This window comes from Eublepharis macularius, chromosome 11, assembly GCF_028583425.1.
Source record: "Eublepharis macularius isolate TG4126 chromosome 11, MPM_Emac_v1.0, whole genome shotgun sequence".
NCBI lineage: Eukaryota > Metazoa > Chordata > Lepidosauria > Squamata > Eublepharidae > Eublepharis > Eublepharis macularius.
In genome coordinates, this window is record NC_072800.1 from 72,664,500 (window position 1) to 72,690,238 (window position 25,739).

Below are 25,739 nucleotides of genomic sequence, written 5' to 3' on the forward strand. Positions count from 1 at the left end.
TCTCCTAAAGGCTTTACGTAGAGGTTGAATAACATGGGAGATAAGATTGCGCCCTGCAGGCAACCCCGCAAGATAGTTCCCTTTCTGGAGATAGCTGATCTCCAGTGGCCACCCTTTAAGTCTGTTCCATGAGAAACTCAGCGCATCTTTCTTTTTTGGGAGGGGTGACGTGGGTATCAGGGATTTTATACTATTGGTTCTAAATTGTAATGTTTCAGCTGGTGACTTGTAAGCCACCTTGAGCCACAAAGAGAGGTGTGTTATAAATATTTTAATAAATGCTCTTGATGTTGCTCTCCAGCCTTAACAGTGAGCAATAGATAGGTGCATAGCTTCAGAAAAATCGGAGGGTTTTGTGTTTGTGTGCGTGCATGCATGCCTTGTGTCATCCTAGGGCTAGAAAACTCCTATCAAGCTTCTCAACTTTCAGCATGAGTGTTTTAAGTACTGGCCCAGCAGTGCCTGACTGACTGTTGCAAGGATTCATCTGACCGTCCCAGCCATGACCTGATATAAGGCATGACTGGTCTGCCTGAGAAAACAGAGCTGGCCTTGTGTGACCCCAAGTAAAGCAGGGGGAAGACTAGGAAGAAACGGGGTCTGAGCCAGAAGTAAAGTATGGGCAAGGCAAGGGACATAAAAAGAAGATGTGAGGAACAGAAAGAAAAGCTAGTCCTGAAGAAGTCCGAGGAAACTTGGTGGGAAGAGCTGTCCCTGGCCTTAGATGGAAAAGGCACTGCCCCATAAGATATGCAAGACAGCTGGGCAGGTGAAGCAAACCATATTCTGATCTGTGGTGTCATCCCCGCCCCCATGGCACCAATTGAACAAGACAGTGCTTCAGTCCTACTGGGGGCCGTGGATGGGGGGGGGTGGTCACTGAGTGTCCCCCACCTGTCCTCCCTCCTCTACACCTGCATGCTGCTATTTTTATGACTGCTACAGTTTGATGGTTACTGCTTTTATGGAACTACTTGTTGCTCTTTTTGCGTTGCTTAGGCTCTTTCCTGGGGGGTTGTCAACAGTTTTATAGCTGGGTTTTGGTGATTATTTTTATGCCTTTTTTGTTTTAAACTTGTTAACCACCTCTAGCAGGTGTCTGGCGAGGCAGCCTATAAGTCTCCTAAATAGCTTGTTTGCTGTAAATTACCTTGTCCCTGTTACGGTGGATAATCACGATCCAACAGGATGGTGCTGTTGAAAGACATTTGGGGGTGGTGAACGAAGGGGTGTCGTCTCTTTCAAAAAAGATCTTTCTTCTTCCAGTGTTACCCTGGACCTTGGTTGCGAGTTGCTTGACTGCAAAGCAAAGAGGTCTTGACAGTTCTGTTTCTCCCCGAGGCCTTTGCTTTTCACACAGATGTTGCAATACAGAATTCTGCCGTCAAGTTCAGTTTTCCCGTTTTTGTTCTGAAAGCTTGAGTACGCGGATGAGGAAGATACTGCCTCTGGCAAACAAGACAACGCATGCTGCAAGAACTCACGCAGCTAATAGCCATAAATCAAAACTGTACACATCTGGAAGCTGGATTCATATTCATAAAACAAAATCTGGTTCTAATTGTTATGATAATATAGACTTGAGGAACCCGGAGACAAAAAAGGGGGTTCTTGCTGTGCAGTTGAGGAGTCAGCTGCTACGTACAAGTGTTGACTGACTTCAGAGTTCTTATCTGCATGGTTGGGTGAATTGGGGGGAGGCTTGGATTATATTTGATATCCGCTACAAGATCTGAGAATTCCTCTGACTTCTGCTTTGTTCCATTTGACCTTAAAAGATAGGTAACTTCTGTTTTGCCATCTTACAACAGCAGTGTTGTGAAACTGATTAATTTTTGCCCCTTGCAGGTATGTCTGTGTTTTGTAGGCAACCTTACTCTGCTCCTCAAGGCACCCGTTTTTGCAAGACTTGGCTGACTCTGTCTTTTTTTTAAGGCTGTCAACTTTTTTGAAAAATGTGTTTTCTTCTTTATACCGGAGATTTTAATAACCTTTTTGAATCACAAGCAGACTCTCACTGTTTTGCTTGGGTTATGTTTTTTCTGGATCTTTGAACTTTTCACATGGCACTGCTGTATACTGATAAACAGAACAGCAAATGAGTGGTTCTTGGAAACAAATGGGAGATATTGTGCTGTCTTCTAGTAGTCATGGAGTATCAAATAAAGATGACAGTGAATCCCATAATGTAATCACTAATTGAGTAAAGTAGTACTTTCTTTGGCTCCTACTGAATCTCTTGCCAATCACCTTCATTGGGTGATCCCAAGTTCTGGTTTTATCCGAGACCCGAACAAACTCATGCTCTCGTGAGTAACTTCTTGGACCACACCAGGTTCTCTGGTATTTGACACAGTGTCAGAAATCAGTTCAGAAAGATTCTTTTCTGTTAAGTGGTACTGAACCTAAAATGATCTTGGTTATCTTAAATATGAACCAGTTCAGTTAGGGTTCAGTACTAGTAGTTACCGGCAGGGGCAGGGGGGAAGCCCTCTGAATCAGTGTTTTGGTCTAGAATCCAGGTTGTCTGACTTTCTCTTCAGAGGTAACTATATTTTTAATCTGTATGTTAAGCAAGGCTGATGTATCCTTCCTTAAATGAAGAAAGTTTTTTTAAGGTAGGGAAGGCATTGTTGACAATGAGAGGCACCAGTGTTTTCTGTTTCAAGTGGGTTGCCTTGTTGGTCTGCCGTAGAACAGCAGGATTCGAGTCCAGTGGCACCTTAGAGACCAACAAAGTTTTCAGGGTATGAGCTTTCCAGAATCAGAACTCCCTTCAGAAGCTGCAGGACTTGTCTAACTAGTATGCAGTAGACCTCATGCTTTGCTGGCAAAGATTTAGTTCATTTAGTGAAAATCCCGTAATATGTGACGAGTTTTTGTTTACGGCCTTTACCACAATCCCTTTTACGTCTACCCATGTATTTGCAATCCTGCTTTCTTTGTGAAGTGGCTTGTGAGAATGCCTTGCAACTTTTTTGTTTAAGGTCATCTCTCAAGTACCTTATTGTTATGACATGGAAATAATATTTGCCTGTTGATGCGGACCATGAGTTCGCTGGTGTTCAGTAAGCACACAATGTTGGAGCGTTTAAACTACTAATTAAAGGCCCCACTTTTAATTGGAGGTAGCTTTTTATTTTAAGTTCTTAAACCGAAAGGAGGCATATGAAGCAATAAGTAAGAGATACATATTCGAAAAGGGAAGCAGTTAGTCATGAAGCCTTCATCCAGTAAATACCTTACATTGTGTGTGTTTCCTTATCTTCAAGGAAGAATTGTCTTGTGTGTTTGCTAATAGACTTGGTTTTATCTACGCTGTGATTTTAAACACATGTGCAGTTTGTTTAGTACGTAAATCATCCTTTGCAGTAAGCGAATATCAAATAGCAGTAAGCTTGGATGGGGAGGAGACTTAATTCTCTGTTGGTTTTAGCTTTCAAGCTAGTGGGAGTGAAGGAAGGAACTGTACTTAATTTACCACACCTTCATTAAACAGGGTGAAATTGTGAGCCCTGCAGTGCCGTCCTAACCATGTCGTCAGCAGTGAGTTCGGTAGGATTTATTTCTTAGAAAATGTTCATAGGAATGCGGCCTTAGAATTATGTAGGACTCTATTTTTCCTCCCAGAGCAACAGTCAAACTTAACCTTGACAAAAGGAAGATGCTGCTGGTGGGACAGTTTGGCCCAGGAGTGGGGGGGGGGGGCGGTATCTCCTGTTCTGGACGGGGTTCCACTCCCCCTAAAGGAGCAAGTTCATAGCTTGGGAGTACTGCTGGACCCAAGCCTCCTGTTGGATAAAAAGGTGGTAGCAGTAGCCAGGGACGCCTTTCACCAAACTTCAGCAGGTGAGCCAGCTGCGGCCAATCCTGTGCAGGAAAGATTTTGTCTGTGGTAGTAATATCTAGATTGGATTACTCCAGTGCTTGAAGACTATCTAGAAGCTGCAATCGGTACAGAATGCTACAGCCAGAATGTTAACTAAAGGGAGTTGTAGGGACCATACCACTCCTGACTTGTCCAATCTACACTGGCTCTCAGTTTGCTCCTGGGCCCAATTCAAGGTGCTGGTATTGACCTTTAAAGCTTGGGGGCAGCATGCCTTAAGAGCCATCTTCTCTCTTATGAGCCTGCCCATCTACTCCAGTCATCTTTGGAGGCCTTGCTTCAGGTGCCCCCCACCGTCTGAGGCTAGATGGCTGGCAAGCAACCCATGAAAGGGCCTTTTTGGTCATGGCACTGAAACTCTGGAACTCTTTCCCTAGGAAGTTCAGTCTGTTTCCTTCTGTCATTGTCTTCTGCCAGCGGGTGAAAGCTTGTTTCATTCGGCATAACCCCAGTAAACTCTTATTGTCCTTCCTCCCTCCTTTTGTGTGTCTGTCTGTACGTGTGTTCTTACTGTATTTATAGATACATTTTAAATGTTGTTTTAATGTTCCAAATGTTTTAATGTCTGTTTGCCACCTTGGGGGACCCTATTTGGGTGGAAAGGCAGCATATAAAAGTTTTAAATAACTTTGTATTTATTTCTTGCACCTTATCCCACCGTTCCTCCAGACAGCTCAGGGTAGCAGCACGTAGCTCTATGCTCCTCCTTTTTTATCCGTAAAGCCTCGTTCGCTTTAAGGTCGCTTAGGCTCAAGAGCGCCGGGCTGACCCAAGGTCACCCAGCAAGCTTCCATGGCAGAGTGCGGATTTGAACTTGAGTGTTCCAGACCCTAGTCTGACACTCTAATCTCTACAACACACTGGCTCTCATTTAACATTCTCGTGTCTCTTCTTGTAAATATTTTGTGGTTACTTGCATCATCCCTACAGATTCTTGCATCTGGATCTGAACAAATGTTCCAAGTTCTCGCTGTCACATCTTGATAATTCAGCTATTGGGAGACTCAGCGTACTTCTTGATGTTCAGCATTCTTCTGAGTCTGTCATTTGAGCTCTTTAAAGTACATAATCCAGAGTACCGTTCCTGCAAAAAAAAACCCCAGTCCTCCTTTCTTTAAAGGCCACAACAGACTCTCCAGGTATTATCTTTATGGGCATTGTCTTGCTGTTTAAAGAATTGCGCAAATCGGTCTGTCTAAAAATTATGCAGAAGACAATAAATAACAGAGTAAAGTGTGGGCTTGGCAAGAGGAATCCGTAAGGAACTTGATTGCAAAAGATACAGGAGCATTTCCTGCAAGTTGTTTTGATTTGATCTGTTTAGATTTTTCCCACTTATGTTTCAGAATTTGCTTTGAAGGTGGAACTGAAATAATCTACTCCACATTGCTGCAATAAGTTAGTGTTTAAGATGTACCCAGATGGTTATGTTTAAAGTTCTCCATATGGCAAGCCAATAACTGCTTCGCAAATAGGCTCTGATGCAAGAATGAACAGGACCGTGCAACTGGAGTTGAGCTCTATGCTTAGGAAGCCTGCTGTTGCTTGAAACAGGTGATCCAACCACCATTTACATTTTAAAGGCCATCATCTCTTAATGAATGCTGCTGGTAATAGGTATAATCTGTAACAAATGTTTACGAAAGGATTGCATTACTGACTGGCCTTATTCGAGAAAGAAATTCATCGTTTGCTCCAGTACAGATGTACCGTGTGGCAGCTTGTGGAGAGCTGTATTTACAAGCGCTATAGACCAAAAAAAAAGCCCTGACCTGGATAGCCCAGGCGAGCCTGATCTCGTCAGATCTAGAGCTAAGCAGGGTCAGCCTTCACTAGTAATTGGATGGGAGACCTCCAACAAAGACCAGAATTGCAGAGGCAGGCAATAGCAAACCATCTCAGTTAGTCTCTTGCCATGAAAATCCCACCAGTCAGCTATGACTTGAGGGCACTCTTCACCACCACCATCAACCAAAAAATCCACATGACTGTAGCTCCCTCCCTCCCTGCCATGTTCACAATAATATGTTTCTTCTCCTGCCTCCTTTCTTTCTTCTGGGTGTCTTGTCTTTACTTCTTCCTTTCAGGGCCCTTTTGATCCTCCAAGGGGTTTTCTCCATGAATTTAACTCTAGCATTCTGTTGGTCCTATGCCACTTCTGGGCATACTGTCAGAGGTCTAGAGCAAATCCTCAGGCAAATTAAAAGAGCATATAAAGTTGCCTTATATTGCATTGGTGCCACTCAGACTGGCAGCAGCTCTCTTGGTACTCAGGCAGAGGTCTTTCCCATAACTGACGACCTGACCCTTTTAGCTGGAGATTATGGGGATTGAACACAAGACCTTTTGCATGCCAAGCAGATGCCCTGCCACTGAACCAAAGAACCTGGAAAGCACGAGTAACCCTTTGCCAGTGTCCCGAGCCTTGGAAAACATGTAGAAGTTTACAGCAATATATAAGTGGTAAATGGATCCTTATGTTTTCCATCCTTAGTGAAGAATTTCTATCTGAAGTAGTGCATGCAGCGTGTGCTCTTGCTTTAGGGTTCTGATTTCATTTGCATTACTTTTTGTTTCCGTTCAGCTAAAGCCATGTGCAGGAGTGAGGCAGTGCCCGAGTACATGGAACAAACTCTTGTTTATCAGTTGTCACTCCTTTTAAATAACCGAAAAGGATCCAACTTGTTCATACTGCATTAGTGCAGTTATCCTCATCACAACCTTGTCATTGGAATTGCAGTACGGCTGGAGCTTAATGTGTGTTAAGACTGTTTAGGATTCGGTGCCAGAACCAATTTGTATTGGACCACCTTTTCCCATACTATCGAGTCCGCCAGTTATGCCAGGGCATTTTCTGTCGTGGCACCTTGTTTTTGGAATGCTCTTCCCCTTAAGGCTCACCTGACAGCTATTTTAGGTGCCAAGCCCAAATGTATCTTTTTACCCAAGTTTTTAATCAGGGGCAGGGCTTTTTTTCAGCTGGAACGTGGTGGAACGGAGTTCCGGCTCCTCTTGAAAATGGTCACATGGCTGGCAGCCCCGCCCCCTGATCTCCAGACAGAGGGGAGTTTAGATTGCCCTCCGAGCCGCATGGCATGGAGAGCAATCTAAACTCCTCTCTGTTTGGAGATCAGGGGGCGGGGCCACCAGCCATGTGACCATTTTCTCCGAGGGCAACCCACTGAGTTCCACCACCTCTTTTCCCAGAAAAAAAGCCCTGATCAGGGGGTTTATCATTCCAGCTTTTTTTTTTAGTGGTCTGCTCTGGTCTGAGGGCTGTTTTATGCTGTTGGTCCCATGACTTGTGTGGAGGGGTCGTCTGAGTTACTGCTTAGCAATCAGTCTTGCGGGTGAAGGAGTCAATTTGCCTCTTCCCCTTACTTCGCTTTTGATAACATGGTTGAGATGTTGGCGGGGTACAGAAAGCAAACTTCTAGCATTGAATTTATAAAGGTTTAATCAAAGAATCATGCACATATTCCAGATTACTTCTAGGCGGCAGAACTGAGCAAAAGATGGAAAATAAAATGGCAAACAGAAATCCATCTGGGTCTGACTAGTCTTGTGCTTAACTGATATAATTAAAGGAACAGGCATTTAATTCATAGAGGGGTGAGCCCTCAGGAGAAGTTCGTGGTTGCAATTTGGGCTTCTTCCCATTGTGTGGCTGCACTTGGTTAAAATAAAGCCCTAGGGAGCAAGAGAGCCCAGGAAGAGAGCGCTCCCTTTTCATGTCATGAGAATTTATAACCTGTGCCCCCTTTTAGTTGGGATGACCGCCCCTTCCTCTTTGCCAGGGGATGGTGGCCTAGCTGTCCTTCAGTTCCCTGCCCCCTCTGGTAGAAGTGGGATTTTCCCCTCTTTTGATTTACACTAGCAGAATTTATTTGCATTTCTGTTGATTGTCCCTAGCTGGGAGTCAGTTTACTACCTACTAGTTTGTTCCCAACATCTTAGTAGCTCTGAGAGATATTGGTTTCGTACAACAAGCTTGCAAGGTAGGTCAAGTGGAACTATTCTCCATAGCTTGTTTTAATGACTTGCTTTTATATTGTTAACTTATTGTTTTAATCATGAGTAGACATGGGCACAAACCACAAAACCCCCCAAATCATGCGGTTCGTGGTTCGTGAGTTTCCAGGAACCAGGAACCACAAACTTCCATGAACTGGGGCAAGTTCCCAAACTAGTTTGTGGTTCGTGGGGTTTAAATGCCCCTTTCCAGCTACTTAGCAGCAGGCAAAGGGGCATTTAATCGTTTAAAGGACCCTTTCCTGCCACTTGCAAGCAGCAGGTCCCTTTAAACTATCAGCTGGCAGGGGGGAATCCCCCCCACCGCCTGCCAGCTGATAGTTTAAAGGGACCTGCTGCTTGCAAGCAGCAGGGCCCTTTAAACGGCCCAAACCCCACATACCCCAGCCCCAGCCCACTGAAAAACAACAAAACCAACCCTTTCTAAGCATTATATATCTGACATTCCTTCCTTGCATACTGGGAGCGCAGGCAACGTGTGATAATCTCTATACACACCATCGCCATTTTGTCTTAAAAAGGGCAATGTATGTATTTTGCAGCATCAATAAACCCAAATGCATACCGCTCCCTGAAAATTCAGTTTTCAGGTGGTGTGTACTGAAGCTGCGAAACATGCACACTGCCCTTTTCAAACAAAATGGTGATTGCACATTGTCCGCTGGCCCGGTGCAAGAGACAGGAATGTTGGAAACGTAATGCCTGAAAAGGACCATTGAGTTAGTGACCTCCATCTTCTTAGAGCTGAATTCAAGGTATAAATTCCACAAAGACCCAACAACAGAACTTGTTCTCAGTGATAACACTTCGGCTTCTTGCAGTTTCTAAAGGCAAAGTGATATGCCTGCATGTGTGCAGTAAAGTGTCCCATTTGTGTAGACGTATCCTACTTCATGTCACCGAATGCGCTGGGTCTCTTGAGGCAGCACTTTTTTCCCCATTCCCAGGTATTTGGGCCTCCTGCTCTAGTCTCCTTTCGGTAGGCTTATTACACCAGGAGGACTCTAGGAAAATTAGTTTGGTGAAATGGAAACATGACAACGATGGTCATTGGGCTCATATTCAATAACTGTTCCATAAATAAATAAAATAAACCATCCCTGGGTGGTAGTGATCACATTTTTTGTCTCTTACTCAGGAAACAGCTTTGTTCTTCCGAGTGTGCTACTGCATTCGTGGATTAGGCCTAATGTGGATTAGGCCTAATCTAATCCCTCAGTCGAGAGATTAGATCACTTGTGGGGTGGGGGTGGGTCTGCATCCCCCTTATCTTGCCCCTAGCTAGACAGAGGCAGCAAAGGGGGTCATCTAGGCAGGGACAGGACAGGAGTGGATTCTGCCTGTTGCTGAGTGAGAGGATGAAAGTGAGTGAAAGAAGGGGCTACTTTAACCGCCTATGAGCTTTTTACGATTTTAATCCTTTTTAAAAAATTAATTGAGAACCGGTGTGGAATAACAGAGTGTTGGACTAGGATTTGAGACACTCAGGTTCGAATCCCCCTCTGCCATGGAAGTTTGTTAGATTAACTTGGGCCAGTCATACTCTCAGCTAAGCCCACCTCACAGGGTTGTTGTGAGGATAAAAATGAGAATGATATAAATGATTTGCGTCCCCTTTGGGGAGAAAAGTGGGGTATAAATGAAGTAAATAAATGCCACCAGACCTTGATGTATTGTGGTGAAAAGTGGGGCAAATGAAAGAGTAAATATTTGGGAGGAATGCCCAGCAGTTTTTGGAGTTGTCCTCGTACAACCGGTTCTGGCGTCAAGGATAACTCAGGTCCATGCAACTACTGTACAGGGCAATCCAAAATGAGGGTCAAATCCTGAAGGAGTTTCTCTGTACAGAGTGGAGCAAGGATGTAAGGAAATCTTGATGTAGGTAAATCTGAGGGGAAACCAGGAAGAGGTGCTCAGGAAGGCCCCGGATTTATAGACAAGCAAGCAAGCAAGCTTAGCAAATTTAAACATGTTGGAATTGGGTCACTATAGAAGAGTTTAAGGTGGAAAGTGGAGGGGGGGTTGTCTTTGGTTTTGGCAGGGAAGTGGCTTCCAAATAAATGCCAATATTCTTGTAAGCATATAATAAAAATGAATTTCCTGTTTGCAATTATAGAAATGGGTTGATTCTTTTTTTAAATAATGAGATGATGTTGGATTGGCAGCACACTCTGACTTTTGATATTTGCCTTTCCTTTTTAATAATGTTTCCCAATGCTAGAAGTTCTGCCAACCTTTAAAACTTTGCAGTCATTATATATAAAGGCCAGCCCCTCCATGCACGCACACATGCGCGCACACACACACACAGTTGGAAATAATTAGCTCAGGAGCACTGATTAACTTCATGGCAGATCAGTAATTCAAACCTGGGTCGTTTCAGTTGCTGTCCAACTGGCTACACATTTGTCAGTGAAAAGAATCTGTAAAAAATTTCCTGGGTTTTAATTTCTTTTAGATTGGCCAAATAAATATTAATAACCTTGAGAGTAACTTTATTTTAGTTCTCCTGCTGTACAGAACCATTTTAGGGAGTGAATGGGGTGAGTGGAGAGAGGAAAGCAAAATCAATGTAGTAAAGAGCCAGTGCTTTGGTCAGTTAAAAGATGTACCCTTACAGCAATCAGTGGAGCTCCTTATACTGATAGGATGTCTCCTCCTGCCCTCTCATCCCTGATATTTTCACAAGACATTGGCAGGGATCTTGGCAGTCCTGATTCTTATTTAGCTCGCTAGAGGTCAGTGTGTGATGGGAGTTCCTGCAAAGTGGTATAGAGTTTTTGCAGAGCTTTCCTGTTTGAATCACATCTTAATCAGAGAACCTGTACTCTCATGCTATGGGTATCCTGTTTTCTCTCCTCCTCCTCCCCACCCACCCATGTTTTCTTTAATGTCTATCTTGGCCAAAGGTGTTGTCTCTTGTGTTTAATTTCCTGCTTTTTAATTCTTTGTTTAACAGGTATAAGGTTCGGCGTGTAGCAATCATTGCATGAGAAGCAGAGTACGTTCTTTTGCATTCCTGCTTAAACGTTCACCTTGTGGGCCAACGTGACCCTGTAGATGAGTACATACCATAGTATTTACAGTTACAGAAGCACGGCTCATTTGGAAAGGATTTCATGTTCATTTCTCTATCATTAACACATATCCTAAATAATTCTTTCCGGCATCAAAAAAACAGTTTAAGATCACTTTATCCTGGGGCTCTGAGGCAAGCAGAGTCATGCATTTTTTGTTCATGTATTCATTATGATGCAAAGAGGCTTCCTTTCTGCCTTAGGTGCTGTGGCTCAGTAGTAAAGCATTTGCTTTATATGCAGAAAGCCCCAGGTTCAATCCCTAGCATCGTTCTCCTCTCCTTCATTTTATCCTTAGAATAACACTGTGAGGTAGGTTGCAGTGACAGCCCCAAGGTCAGCATACTGGGTTTTAATGGTACATTAGAAGTTGGAACTTGCGCCTTGCAGATTCTAGTCCAAGAATGCTAACTGCTGCATGCTCAGATCCCTCAAATGCTGAAGATCTGCTTGCTTTCTACTTTCCCCTGACCAGCTGTTTTCCCCATTTGGATGTTGCAATTCAACAACCATTATAGTAGCTTAATGCTTTGTCATACCAGTGATTCATTTTTGTGGTTCCTGACTATCAGAGATTATTTTGCTGCTGGATACTGTGTTGGATTAAATTCCAGATTTAGATGAACAACCCTTTGCAATTTAGCTTACGTACCTTATTTCAAACAGAAGGTCTGCATCTATACCCTCAAATGAAGATCCCTTGGGAAATGTACGTCTGGGTCTCCCATTGTGTGTTGATGTGGTGTTTGTCACACCTACAAGTGACTTTGTTTTCTATTTCAACCTGAAATCATCAGGTATCAGTTGGCTATTTCCAGGTGCAGCTTGGCCTTGAGTTTACATCTGCGCTGTGTTGTTGTAACCCTTAAATTCAACTAAACAATGATGGCCCTTGTGGCTTGAACCTTCACATTTGCTTTTTCATTTTTTTTTTTTGCATCCAGGGAAGAACGGCTTCAGATTAACTGAGCATCTCTGCTGGCAAGTGGCCTGTTAGTGAAGCCATGGCATAACATTAAGGTAAACAGTGTTTTTGTCCATGACCTTATATTAAAAAAAAGCACAGTACCTAATATTTTGATATCTATAACTATCCTTTCTCTGAAAGACACACATTTTATTGCATTGCTGTTTGAACTTCAATTTGGCCCTCTCTAACTCAGAAGTTGGGTGTAAGAACTAGGCATGAGCAGATTTGTTCTACTCCATTGTTTTTCTATGGCTCCATCATGTGCATCTATGGCTCCATCATGTGCATCATTCTATGACTCCATCATCCACTTTGCTTCTCTTCTGGTTGGAATTTAGTATGTACAAGATTTAGTATGAGAGCCAGTTTGGTGTAGTGGTTAAGAGCATGGGACTCTAATCTGGAGAACTGGGTTTGATTCCCTACTCCTCCACTTGAAGCCAGCTGGGTGACCTTGGCTAGTCACGGCTCTCTCAGAGCTCTCTCAGCCCCACCCACCTCACAAGGTGTTTTGTTGTGGGGATAATAATGACATACTTTGTAAACCACTCTGAGTGGGCATTAAGTTGTCCTGAAGGGTGGTATATAAATCGAATGTTGTTATTGTTGTTGTTGTTATTACAAGCATAATCATTCTCTGAAGTCAAGCTCAAGATAGCAAGCAGAGAGAGCAGGAGGGCATGGTAGGCATCTTCCCAGCCCAGGAGATGAGTTGCTTGGAATACAGATCAAGATCTGACCGCAGAGCTTGCTCAGGCTTGGTGGAAATCAGCTGAGCGCATAGAGTGGGTGCTGCTGTCTAGAACTGTCTAGACCTGAAGCCCAGATCTCAATTTGGCAGGTTTTCAGGGGCTGCAGATTGTGCTACACATGGTGACAAGCTGCCACTTGGCTACCAGGACCCCTGGTTTGAGATCTCTGTTTGTGAATTACCCAGATTGGTTTGATTCATGTGCCAGGGAGAGCTGCACTATATTGCCCAAAATAGAATTCCACAGTATTGTGTCATGCTTTTCTGGTTGAGTGCCAAGGGCTGAAACACCAGTTAAGTCACTGTGAGCAACGGCCTATCTATAACAGGCAACTCTGTCTCAGCAGTAATGTATATAAGTACTTGGCATAAGTACTTGGATTTGTCCCTATTTATTGAGACTCTGCAACTATGGTCCACGTTCCCACTGGTCACTTGTGGGAAATATTCACAAAATATTGGGCAAGTTGTGAAGAGTACTTAGAAAAATTTCAACGGAGGTAAGTAGTAGTCATTGTGGGGAAGATGCGTTGGCAGCGTGCCCTCTGGCTCTGAGAACCAAGCTACAAAAGATGAATTACAGCATGTGAAGGGAGTCGCAATGTTAGCCAGGAAGCTGAGTTTTAAAAGATCGGAAGTCTTTGTCAAGTTCCCCTCTCTACAGAGCCAGGGAGATGGCTGCTTAGAGGGTTTGTTTATTTCTTCTTTGCTTCTTAAAAGGGGAAGTGAAACTGACAGAGCCTTTGGGAGGCAGAGAGGAAATTAACTGATTGTACTAATCTCACACTATGTAATCCGCTTTGAATTTCAGCGAGAAAGGGGGAATACAAATAACATACATACATACATACATACATACATACATACATACATACATACATACATACATACATACATACATAAAGGTGGGGGAGGAAATTATTAGTCTCATCAGTCTTTACACTTTTTTCCCTGGGTAAAATCAAATTGATATAACCAGGGCTTTTTTTCTGGGAAAAGAGGTGGTGGAACTCAATGGTGGAATACAGGACTGCACAATTATGTCACTTTGGGTCAGCTGGAACAAGGGGGGAGTTTTTTAAAGTTTAAATCACCCTCAGCGAAAATGGTCACATGGCTGGTGGCCCCGCCCCCCTGATCTCCAGACGTAGGGGAGTTTAGATTGCCTTCCACGCTGCTCGGCACGGAGGGCAATCTAAACTCCCCTCTGTCTGGAGATCAGGGGGCGGGGCCACCAGCTATGTGACCATTTTCAAGAGGTGCCGGAACTCCGTTCCAGCGCGTTCCCACTGAAAAAAAAGCCCTGGATATAACTCTTGTAGTTGGGAACTGAGTTGTTAGAAGAACCAAGAGTATAACTGAAGAAAATTTTATAAGCATTTGTAAATCAGTAATGGTGTCCAAACAAATTCGTTGTTAGTTTCCTGCGCTTTGGGATATTTTCTTTATGAATGTATCTCGTGCTACTCTGGTGTCCTTTATTTCCTTCCCTTGATTTCCTTATTTTTATCTCCCCTGTTGTTTCAGTTCAAATTATGGGACCTATTTCTCTCTTTTGGTTTTTGAAGAACCATATATACGTCCATAATTTCTTACCCCCTCCATCTAAAAAAGAAGTTACTGCCTTACAGAGCAGAAGAGGGGAGAAAGGCTAGCCCACTCACTGCAGAAAACAAAGGCAAGCTGCTTGTGACTTCCATTTGTGGCTTCTTGGGAAAGCTTCAGGTCCCAGTATAACCCATGGTTGCAAATGTTTTTGAATAGTAGCTCGCCTTCTGCACTCTATTTAGAATGAAATGACACATAGTTGATCTTGTCACCAGGACAGATAAAGAAAGGAAGTATTTTGTTCCTTGCTTATTGCATGGCCAAAAATAGGCATGAATTGATGAGTGTTTGAACTAATGAAAGGGAGCTAATTCGCTTTAGAAGACTGAGTTGCATATGATCAACAACGAATCCTTCTCCTTCCTTCGTTGACTTATTTATTATAGATGGGCAGTCATAGCAACCTTCTCTACATTAGCCAATGTAGTAGTTCTGAGTTGAGCAACTCAGGGGTCCCCATTTTGATTAAAAATTGTTAGTGGACCTGAAACTCTCTCTCTCTTCCTTCCTTATCAGCACCTGCCATGTGCCCGAGAGCCCTTGCCTCAGAACTGGAGGGAAAGAGAGGGTCAATGTCACCAGAGAGCCCTTGCCTCAGAAAGAGAAAGAGCTTGCTGCCTCAGAGGAAGTCAGCTGGCTCCTCTTCCTTTCTCTTCCTCACTCCCTGCTTGGTGCTTGTCCATACAGTACATCCTTCTTGGATGGCATCTTTCTCAGCCTGTGCATGACCAGCTGTGCATGTCCCGTGGAGGTCTCTGCCCTGTTACAAGATCTGGAGTTGTCTCTTGAGGCAAGCGATGCCCTAAAGGCAAACATGTCCTTCATCCTTGTCCATTCCAGCAGGATGATTGACCTGAACTTGCAGACCCTGTGAAGTACAGGCAAGCTCTGATAAAGTATCCTTATGGACCCCAGTTTGAAAAAAACCTGATGTGGTGAATTCTTACCAGACCTCTATTACTAGAGAGTTAGTTGGTTTAACATAGTGACTAGGAAATGGAGCGATGTTGAAATTTCACTTCTGCTGTAAACTCCCAAGAACATGTTGGGTAAGCCACCACTTCTCAGCACCAGTTCTGCATCTGTAGCACTTTACCTATGTAATTACGGAAAGAATTGCAGCAAGATGATGTTTGTGAAAGGTTTTGGCCATTCTAAGAACACTGTATAAATGCTAAACATTATAATTAACTTGCTTTACCTTTTACGTGTCATTCCTCAGAGGAATATCAACATTCCTCAGATGAATATCTTTCAGATGAAACATCCCTGTTTTCAAAGCAGGAAGAACTTGGGAAACCCTTAACAAATATCAGTCAGCAAAAGAAATAGACGCTAACCTTCCAGTAGCAGGTTCATGGAGAGTGATTGTGTTCGTTCAACCTGAAGGGAAAGACACTTCTTACAAGGTAGCTTCCTAATGTGCATTTCCACACAAAATGTACAGTTCCAGGACAGATTTGTGGAGTCAAGAAAGATAGATGGAAACCATATTTCTTTAATTAGCGAAAGTTGCAAAAAGGAAAAAAAAGCATGTGGTTTATCTTTTGTTCACATGCTACTGTAACCCTCAATATACTTTGGCTTTCATCTTGGCCTTGGCGTTTCAGCCAACCTGGGTCTGAAAACGTAGCTCTGGTTATTTTGCAGTGAGTAGGCAAATACGCTGCATAGATTTCAGAAGCATTTTCCTCCTGGAGAAGTCCAGAGAATGTTAATGCAGTAACTGATGTGATCAACTGGAGTAGTGATAGCAGTGGTTTATTCACCGAAAGGATCAAGATATCATCTCTCTCACACACAGCTGTGTGTCCAGAGCACATCTTTACCATGTGTAAATATTCTTCTAGGGATTCGCTAATTTCAAAATTCACCAACCATCCCTGCGCGGTTCTAAAGTGCTCTCTGCTTCGCACATGCCTAAAGGCAATTTTATTTAAGAATTTGTAGAGATGAGGCTGCACAGCAGAATGGAAAGAGTCTTCAATCAAACTCTGTGGACCCGGGTTCAATTTAAAACTCTCCTGTGCAGCCTTAAACCGTGGCTGAGATGAAAGCCCGCTGTAAATCCTATGGTGACCCTGTGTAAATGTATTCATTCTCCCTAGTGAGGAGCCCAATTTCTTAAGTACACTGTATTAAGGAAGGGATTTGGCCTAACAAAAAACTCTGCTTTAAAGATAGCTGTTGGCAATGAGAGGCCGTGAACGTTAACTTCTCCCAGTGCAAGTTCCAAACTGGGCAAGCCAAAAATGTCTCTCTGGGTCATTACAAGCTCTCGGGGAAACTTGAATATGCTAAGTAGAATTGTTTGTGAATGAGCCAATAGCAATGGTGAGGCAGGCTGGGTACAGGCAATGCTTTTTTCCCACAAGGGGGAGGACGGGAAGCAGCCAGAAGATATAAGCTCTCAAACAAAGCCAAGCTGTCTCTCTGAATTGTTCTCATGCACTGGATCCCAAGGCCTGGTTCTGAGAGGAGGGCGACATGATTTTCACCATGGTTCCTGGTAAGGTTTTATTTGCTAGAGGAGAACAACATGTAGATTGAAGGAAATAGTGTATGTTTAGATCTGGGTTCTTTCTCAGAACGAACCTTTTCTTATAAACAGTTCTAATCGGAGTCTGAATTCCCTCTTGGGAGTGAGAGAGAGAGAGCATGCTATGGAAAATGGATTCCTTCATAATCTGTATAGGAACACTCAGTATAAGTGATTTATCCTGCTCCCAGAAGCTGGGGGTGTGGCAGAGAAAAGGGGCAGACTCGTTTCAAGATGAGGGAGGACATTTGTCCAGCCACGGAGACTCATTCGTGCTTAGGTTTGAGAACTATCACATTTTAAAGGAATAAAGCCTTGATAAATAATGGCATTGAAGCCTTCTCTGGCTTTGGGAAGTCTTTCTCTGTTTTGAACCTCTGTTTGATGAGATACAAAATACTTTTACTGAAAACAAAGTTTCAGTGGTCTTTTAATGCCTCGTTAAAAGGGTTAGATGGTAGATTACAGATGGGTTGTGAGGTTAAACAGCTGATAATATAAGATGTGAGTTGGAGTGTATTCATTGTTGGTACAGGTAGTTTTGGTAAAACAGGTGTATGACATCCAGGTAACAGCCCACACTTGTACTGTGCCTGCTTTCCTCCTTCTGTGGTGGTGGTGGTTGCAAATACACTAATTTCCACCTGTCCATTGGTGCGTAGTTATAACATGAATATGCTTCACTTTCCATAATACTTGGGGCATTATCTAACCTACAGTAATTTGTATTTTCGTATGTAGGCTGTAGTAATTTGTTCTCCAGGGGAAAGCCTGGGGACTGTAGTTATATGAGGTGGCTGGTTTCTAGAGGAGAACAATAATTGAGGGAATTCCAACATCATAACCACATGTGTCAGGTACCAAAAAGGACAGCTCTACCTGTCATTGTGTGAAGTCTGGAGATGCTTATTACCTGTGAACAGCTAGCATGTCTGGTGAAAATAGAGATTAACTGTCCAGGTAATGTCCAGAGACTTGTTTTGCTGAAAACTTAGTATCAGTGTAAGGAATAACTTGATTTTTTTTCTTAATATTCTTACCATGTATTGTTATCCTGTTGATGTGCCATTTATTTCTCTGAAGTGTTTATATTCTGTCTTCTAACAGAAGTTAATGAGGTGACTTCAGGTTTTTAAAAATCATATGAAATCACCATTGTATATAATACGATAAAGTCAGAGTGGTAGAGAGGAATGTTGGGGGTGGGGGGTGGGGAGACACCTAGGTTAAAATTCTGATTCCAGAGGGAATAGCTATATAGATTCCAGAGGGGTAGCTATGTTCGTCTTCTGTAGCAAAATAAATCAGAAGAAGAGTGAATTGGAGAATATTAGAAGAAGTGATTTCTCACTTACAAAAGTTCACGTTGGAATACATTTTGTTAGTCTTTTTAAGGTACTGCTGGACTTCTGTTTTATTTCAAATTCTAACTCTGTCGTGAAGTTTCCATATCTCTTAGCCTAACCTACCTCACAGGGTTATTATAAAGACAGAGTGGGGTGTCACCCTCGGTTTGTTGGAGGAGGGGCAGGATAAAAGTCTAACAAATGTCCAGCCCACAAGCGCTGGCGTCTCCTTTAGATGTATGTGACTGCCATGGCTTAATTGCCACTTATTGAGCTTCTAAAGCATCTGTGCTGCCGTGTAGAATTTATGTAGCTTCTGAACATGGGCTGGCCATCTGCATATGATCTGTGTGCTTTAAAGGATTAAGGTGTACAGGAGTTATATGAACTGGTAGTAGAGGTATTGCATCAGAAAAAGATAATACTTGATCCCCTTGAATTTTGGGCTCTGCATTCCTTTTAGAGAGAACAAAAATGAATATTTGGAAGAGATAATGTTGCTAGAAGTTTAGTATCTGCATAGACCATTCAAAGTCTTCTCCAGTGTTTGTAACTGCTGCTGTTTAATGTCTAGGAATAGGTGTATACAGTGTACTGGCTTCTCTTTCCTGTCCATTACGTTTATGGCTGGTCAAAGCATCAACATGTCTGATGATCCACCTGATTTGGAGACTGATGGCATTAGAACTTGAGGGTTAACTTGTTCTGAATGGCATCTGTGTTATGTACAAGAATGGTGCTTTACCAGTTTAGAAGCCCTAAGCCAGGAATCAAGACCTGCATCTCTAGAATCTCAGTTCGGCATCTAACTTCTTTTCTGCTTGCTTTCTCACATTGTTTGACATTGGAAATACCTTTTCTGCTGTTTATTCCTTATAATCCAAGTTCTCATCTTTGTAAAGACCTTGCCTTTTTAACCTTTTTGGCCTTTTTATCAACTTTTTACAATTCTGCTTTTATTTTAATAAAAATTGCTGTCGTCTTTATAGAAAACAAAGGGAGAACAGCCCATGGCTTCCATTGTGTCTCTAGCTTTAAACTGGTATTGCTGAGTTTTGCTGGAACATTACGCTTTTATGAAATGACTTGGGCAGGGGGAAGCATTTATTTTAAGCACAAGTGCATTAAGGTTTATAGCCAGGGCTTTTTTTCAGGGGGAATGTGGTGGAACGGAGTTTCGGAACCTCTTGAAAATGGTCACATGGCTGGTGGCCCCGCCCCCTGATCTCCAGACAGAGGGGAGTTTAGATTGCCCTCTGCGCTGCTCAGCGGCGCGGAGGGCAATCTCAACTCCCCTCTGTCTGGAGATCAGGGGGCGGGGCCACCAGCCATGTGACCATTTTCTCTGTGGGCAACCCACTGAGTTCCACCACCTCTTTTGCCAGAAAAAAGCCCTGTTTATAGCTTTCCCATAAGCCAGCTCCTCCCCTCTTTCCGATTATTTACTTTATTTATACCTCACCTTTCTCCCCAATGGAGATCAAAGATGGCTTATATAATTCTCCTCTCTTCCATTTTATCTGCACAACAACCCTGTGAGGTACATTAGGCTGAGTTTGTGTGTGACTGGCCCAAGGTCACCCAGCAAGCTTCCATAGCACTGCGGGTATTTGAACCGGGATCTCCCAGTTTCTAATCTGATACTATAATCAATACCTAGGCTTTAAAAAAATACTTTAAGCTTTGGTACTTTGGACAGACCACATTGGTTTTTCCTAATGCTATTTAATTTAAAGAATGAAATAATGTACAGCTTGTTTTATGTTGTGAGCAATAGTACTAAAACTTAGCATTAAAAAGGATTTGATCCATGCATATATTTCTTAGCTGGATGCAGGACTCTGCTTGCTGTCCTGATGTTACAAGATCTTTCTCTTCCCTGTGATTTTTTTTAAAAACTTCCCAACCTTTTTCTTTTTTCATGTCCTTTTTAATTTTTGGAAACAGAAAACTCGAATCATAGACTAGGATTTTGACAGGGGGACAAGATCTGAAGTACCTACAGACATAGGCCTGTTGTAACAGCTGATCTGATCCTTCTACATTTCTAGAGCTATTTATGGTAGATTAGCTGGTATCAAAGCTTCACTGTTCAGCCCATAAAAGGTGGTTGTGTATGATGTTACCACACAGCATTTGGCTCAGTCCTCTAAGACTGAAGAGCCTATAGTTGTGTGTGAAGGAATCTTAATGATGGGTGGGAACACCGAATTGGGGGATCGCTCTCTTGAAGATTTCAGGTGTCTAAGAACATTTAAAGGGAGATTTTTGCCAATATCGGTTTGCTCCAGGCCTTCACTCCTTGGGATATAGCTTTGGCACATGTATTCTTCTTGGTGGTGCACACATCGTCGGAAAGCACCGTTCTAAAAATTCATCCCGCTCTGAATCATCTTGGCCACAAGCTGTACTTGTGAAGCCTGCATGCCTAGAGACTTGTGTGATGTGTCACTCCTGTTTTTCTTAGCACCTGAATGTTTATTTGGAGAGAAATTTTAGCTGAAACAAGGATCTTCTGAAGTCACACAGTTGGATAAAAAGTTTTAGGAAGACAAATTTCTTTTGTGTTCGCGTGCGTGTGTAAAAATTTCTGTATACATAATTTAAGCACAAACCGAGGATTTTAAAGAATACATCATTTTGAAGTAAGTAACATCTTTTTCTCCATTCGAAGGGAAATATTTTCAAATTGTTTGAGAATGTTTTGAGGTTGAAATGTGAGTGGGACTTTTTCCGCAGCTTGTGCATGTCAGTCATTCATATGCCCGACAGACATCTTGCATTTTTTCTTGCCTTTGGGATGAGTTATTTTCACAATGGGTATAAAGTTTGCCACTTCTGATGCATTTTTGTGTGAAGAGCCTGATGAGTACAAATGTGAATGCGCTGGCCTGCAGGATGCCCGTGTGACACACCAGGAGGCTGACGTTATGGAATGTATACTCTGGATAATGGAAGTTTATGCTGTTTAATATGGGAGGGCATTGGATTTGTCATTGAATTTTAGTGTGCATTAAACTGAAGCATGCGCTTCTTTGAACATACTGTTTCAGTACTAGGCCACCTTTCAAATTCTGGCCATGCTGAACATTAGCAGTACTATATACAAAGCTTATTGTTGCCCATATTGGGGTGGCACGGGGAGTTGTTTAATTCTTTGGAAAACAAGATCCTTGTATCAGTTTCGGAGGAAAATCCTTAGTGACAAGTTAGGGTAGTTATCCTGTCCAAGAGGGTAGATAGCCATTTGCTTATGTTCATTCTCAAATACTGTATATTGTTAATATATATTTATTCACTTTGTGTGGTGGCCATTACTGAACAGCGACTTTGTGTCCTTGGCCTTAGCCAAGCTACTGTTGTCTTTACCTTTGTGCCTCCCCATCTAGGGTTGGCAACTGCCACTTGGGAAATACCAGGAGATTTGGGGGGGGAGCTTGGGGGGGGAGCTTGGGGGGGGTTGGGAAGGTGAGGGACCTCAGTGGGGTATAATGCCATAGAGGCCACCCTTCAAAGCTACCACTTTCTCCAGTAGAACTTACCTTTGTAGTTTGGAGTCGTAATTCTGGGAGATCTCCAGCCCCCACTTGGATGTTGGCAACCCACCCCCACCCCAGAGCTGTAAGGATTACGGAAGTAATGTAGTGATATGATTGAAATGTTTTCAGGGTGCTGGATAAATGCAATGGCTTGGCTCTTATCCCTTCATTCTCTGTGCATTTTTCTTTGACTATAACAGAGGTTGTCTTCTGCTGCATAGTGCATTCCTCTTGCGCTAGACACTTCAGGGTTTCTTGAATCTTGCACAAGCAAAATGTCTAGTGCCAGAAGAAGCGTGCTTTGCATTGGAGGACAGCCTGCACAATAGTTGAGGAGAGGTGATGCAAATGACCAATTGAGGCAAATTGAGGCAGGCCTCTTAGCATATTGTGTGGGTGGTAAAAATAGAGTAGGCAATCCTTGAAGGAAAAAAGCTGGGCAAGCATCAACATTTACTTTCAGCCCTCATGTATCCTGCATTCACACATCCAATAGTGTGGGAAATGTCTCAGTGTGATGCAATCCAGTGGTATGGAGCAAGTCTTGTAACTGGTTGCATAATTCATGTATGTCTGTGCAGCATAAGACCACACTGTGAAGACGTGAGTTCCATGCTGTGTGCATGTGAAAAACACCCGGATTTTGTTGAAAACAGATACTTTCTGTGGTTTCCCCCCAACTAATTGTGGTACAATTCTTTCATCTCTTTCTATGGCTGAGGAATGCTTGCTTGCCTCTCTATTTGGGATGGTGTTTATTTATTTATATTTATATATATGTATAAGTATTTATAATACTTATGTGATTTTAATTCTGTTTTTAAGTGCATATATATATGCACTTAAATATATATATATTTGTGTATATATATACACAAATGTGTATATATATACACACACACATATATATATATACTCATGTTTTATATTGTATGTAATCCACCCTGAGCCTGCTATTGCAGGGGGTGCAGAATATAAATCGAATTAAATAAATAAATAAATGGTATGTTTAAGAATTTTTACAAGGACTTCCTAACTAATCTATAACATCTTCCTTATACTTCAATCTGCACTTCATCTGTTACCTATATGGAATGTTCTGCCTGGAGGAAACAAAAGGTTACAATCCTTGGGACACTTCCCTGGGAGTAAGCCCCTTTGAATTAAATTAGACTGATTTCTGAATACACGTGCTGAAGATTGCTGTCTAGTTCATATAGTGTAGATTCAGTTGATTTGGACTAGAGTAATCCTTCATAAGATACCCTGTTGATCTGCTTTATCCAATGCCACAATAATTTCCAAGGCCTTTCAAAGCATATGGTATTCTGATGCAAGACCTCTCGTTTATATAGATGCTACGAATAATCTTCATCAGGACTTTTTTTCTGGGAAAAGAGGTGGTGGAACTCAGTGGTAGAACTCAGGACCGCACAATGACATCACTTTGGGTCAGCTGGAACAAGGGGGGGGTTTAAAGTTTAAATTGCCCTCAGTGAAAATGGTCTCATGGCCAGTGGCCCCGCCCCCTGATCTCCAGACAGAGGGGCGTTTAGATTGCCCTCTGTGCTGTGCGAAGGGCAATCTAAAGTCCCCTCTGTCTGGAGATCAGGGGGTGGGGCCACCGGCCATGTGACCATTTTCAAGAGGTGCCGGAACTCCGTTCCACCGCGTTCCAGCTGAAAAAAAGCCCTGATCTTCATCTACACAGTATTGTCTACTGTCTTGCTCCCAAGACCTACCAGTGTGGGTGTCCATTTTTAATGGGGAGGTGAAGTTAACTACAGAAGTTCTTCTTGCGTAACAAAGTAGGGAAACGGCAATTACTTAATCTGTCACATATGAGAGAATAAGATAAAAAGCAATTTGTCAAGTATGAATAACTTTCCCCCCTCAATAGCACTGACTTGTTTTTGTGGGTTCATCGCACCCATAGCAGAGTATTACTCTTGGTGGGAAGACTGGATAATATCCAAAGGAGCTGCAGTGCTTTATATACTAATCAAAGAGAAACAGTAAAAATTAATGGTTCCATGATGATGCTAAACCTCTTAACGCAGACTGTGTTAAGAAAGAAATAGCAGCCCATCATTCTGCCACGATACGAACGAGCGAAGCACTTGGAATTTACTTTGCAAGGAAAAGCAACAACTTGATTACTTGCTAATTTAAGGCCCTATATAATGTTACTGCAGCAACATGAAAGCCAACATATACTTCACTGAGGTAAAGTTGGAAGGCTGAATTCATGGCCCATAGATGCAATTATCCAAATGGCATACCTCCCAACATGGTAAAAACATAACTAAATAATTAACAATGCCTCTAGTAATAGCTAGCGTAGATATTGGTTAGCATTTTGGACTAGAATCTGGGATTTAAATCCCCATTCTACCATGGAAGCCCAACCTACCTCAAAGGTTGGTTGTGAGAGGTAAAATGGAGGGGAGGAGAATAATGTAAGTTGTTTTGGCTCCCCACTGGGGAGAAGGCAGGGTATAAATAAAGTAAAATAAAATATTGCAGAATATGCTGTTTGACTTTACCTGATGATAGGATTGGCCCTCCTGGTATACATTTTTATTTTTTTATTCATTTAACAAAATTTATGCCCTGCCTTTCTGCCTTCATGAGGGCCACCAACCTGGCTAACAAAATATACATACTAAAATCACATTATAAAACCATCAAAATCAACAAAAATACAACATTAAAACCATTAAAACCATAAAAACAAAGACATAAAAACAACTAAAACATTAAAAACAACAATTAAAACATTGGGAATTATGGAGGGATCACTGAGGTTAAGCCAAATAAAACAAAAAACTCTTCACCTGCTGATGGAAGATGGCAACAGAAGAAGGGGACAGACTAATCTCCCTGAGAGAAAGTTGCAGAATTTTGGTGCCAAAGTCTTCTATTTCTTCTTGATGTCATGGTATCCATGTTATTAGGATACCATAAGGAGGAATGCTAGCTCTGGGAAAGTGTTCTTCAGTGAGCCTAGTGCAGGCATATTACATGAACCATACCATACAGGGCAATCCTGTGCTGAATTACCCTGGGCATAGACTAGAATTAGCCTGTTGGTCTGCTGCTCAGCTGCCAAAGGAAATCTAAATAAATGGGAAGATCTAAATTTTCTGCCAGGATTGTGAACAATCTAGCCAATCTGTTGTCATATGCAATCCTATTTGCCTAATTTTACAGCCTGATCTATGCAGCCAAAGTGCCTATAGTTGATAGGGATTAATAAAATGCTGATTTGGGAATATGGCAGTGTACCTGGATTCTCTGTGACTGCCCATCTTCCAGAAGTATTGCTGGTGGTGAAGAAGAACTCTTACCCTGAGTTTCTCCATTTCCTATGGGGAAAGCATCTACCTTCTTGCCAGACTGACGGACACATTTTCTTCCTCTTTTGAGAAGTAGTTGGTAAGTGTTTCTTTTTAAACCTCTTTATACAATACTGGCACGCCTGTTCGATAACTGGTAAAAAGAACTTTCTCTTTGTTTTTGCATCTGTATGGTGAGAATGAAAAAAACGTGTTCCAGCGGAAATCTTTGTTAAAGAAGAATACTTTGGTAAACATACATATGGTAATGTTGGAGTTCTTTAATACTCTTACCCATAAACTTGCTTTAAATAATAGAAAATAGCAATGTGTAAATCTTTACTAGTAGTTTACAATAAATATTAGCAGTAAATACATTCATACTTAACTAGAATTTGATTCATCATAGAAATGCGAAAACTGAAATAATAGGTGAAAATATGGCATAGTCCACAAGTTTGTTTGCATTCGGTATAGGCAATTGAGTTTCAGTCAATTTGAGTCATGCTTAGGGGAGGGGTGTCTGGAGGCTGTGTGGCTGAACAGTGGTGTCACAGATGGTCCAAGCAATAGGCTCACATCACTTTGCTGTGAGTTTTTGCAGTTGTGACCTACCACATTTTTCAGGTTGTGCCATGTTGTCTTATAAA

General features: G+C 42.3%; 1 long non-coding RNA gene across 1 annotated transcript in view; it reads left to right on the forward strand.

Moving 5' to 3' along the window:
- The window catches only part of LOC129337277 (uncharacterized), an 85,698-nt gene that overhangs the window by 28,594 nt on the left and 31,365 nt on the right, over nt 1–25,739 (forward strand). The window contains exon 2 of the long non-coding RNA XR_008597806.1: nt 11,943–12,018. This is a non-coding gene — a long non-coding RNA (uncharacterized LOC129337277). The remainder of the gene's footprint in view (nt 1–11,942; nt 12,019–25,739) is intronic.